Source organism: Octopus bimaculoides, chromosome 7 (assembly GCF_001194135.2).
Source record: "Octopus bimaculoides isolate UCB-OBI-ISO-001 chromosome 7, ASM119413v2, whole genome shotgun sequence".
Lineage (NCBI taxonomy): Eukaryota > Metazoa > Mollusca > Cephalopoda > Octopoda > Octopodidae > Octopus > Octopus bimaculoides.
In genome coordinates this window covers 77096385-77097828 of record NC_068987.1, presented here as the reverse complement: position 1 = coordinate 77097828, position 1444 = coordinate 77096385, and the positions used below count along the sequence as shown (strand labels likewise).

At 42.0% G+C, this 1444-nt stretch overlaps 1 protein-coding gene across 1 annotated transcript in view; it reads left to right on the top strand.

Annotated features, from left to right (window-relative positions):
- The window catches only part of LOC106870267 (solute carrier family 35 member F6-like), a 457970-nt gene that overhangs the window by 49397 nt on the left and 407129 nt on the right, over positions 1 to 1444 (top strand). The gene's annotated exons all lie outside the window — the stretch shown is intronic.

Sequence of the window (1444 nt, the reverse complement as noted above, 5' to 3'; positions counted from 1 at the left end):
CACTAGCCGAGGAATTCGTAAGTGCCTTTCTTATCGTTGATTTTTGGTGTCGCATGGCCAAAAATTACCGTGAATTTTTTTAGAGACACTTTCAAATTTATCAGAATATCGGACTGAAGATTTGGAACAGAGAAATTTTCATTCTCTTAACCATGAAACGATCGTATCCGATTAACTAAAGACTTGTTTTGTTTATGCTTTTCCCTCCGGTTTTTTGTTCTATGTGTGCCATAAATATCGCCATCCGTTTAGAGAAAAATTTTTAGTTTAGAATCAGTAGTTCTTTGACTGCTATTTCTAAATTTTCAGTTATATATATATATATACACGACTGGCTTGTTTCAGTTTGCGTCGATCAAATCCACTCACAAGGCTTTGGTCACCCTGAGACTATAGCAGAAGACACTTGCCAAAGGTGTCACGCAGTTGAAATGAACTCAGAACCAAGTGGTTGGTAAGCAAGCTTCTTACCACATAGCCACGCCAAGAATGCGCACGTGCTTTTGTTAAAGCAAAAGTCATTGCTCTTAATGAGACATTTGCCAATCTTAGCATCTAGAAATCAACAGGTGCATTCGTTATCTGTTCTTACTGCGGTCGTCCGCAAAACTTAGGGCCATGCCGGAATAGACTGGGTCGTGGGGAAAATGCAACATACATGGATCTTGCTCGTCGAAGATCGTTACATAGCATGGGTGTGCAGTTTGACCCTCGGCAAGACGAAAGGAGTCAGGTCAAGAGTGACCAGCTCTGTGGATCGTAGTTGATGGTTCGATTAATGGTTTAAAGCCGATCTCCGATCTAAGTCTATGCGACAGCTACAACAACAAGAGCAACAACAACACGTATAACCACCACAACCACCACCATCACCACCACCACCACCAACAACAACAACAGCAACAACCACTAACACTACTAGTACCATCGCCGATGATATCTTCGAGACAGCAATCACACTATCAGCATCTCTCATCACCATTAACAATAATGTCACTATCATCATCATCATCATCATCATCATCATCATCATCATCATCATCATCATCATAATCGTCATCGTCGTCGACATCATCATCATCATAATTGCCACTATCATCAGCAACACTACTAACATCATGCCGCCACCACCACCACCATCACCACCACCACCGTCGTCATCATCATTATCATCATCATCATCATCATCACAGTCTTTGTCTCGTCGTCGTTTGAACATCGCTGTGGAGGCCAACTCAATCGTCACAGCTAAAAATATACGTTACGATCGAACACCGATACATTTACCTCCTTTTTTTTTTGCGATAGATCGAACACAACGATCGTCATCACCATCACCATCACCATCATCAACATAGTTATCGTTATCTCAACCGTCGCCGTAACCTTCATCTTAGAGATTGTTAGCGTCATCATTGTCTGTATTGTCATCCTGCCCCACCCC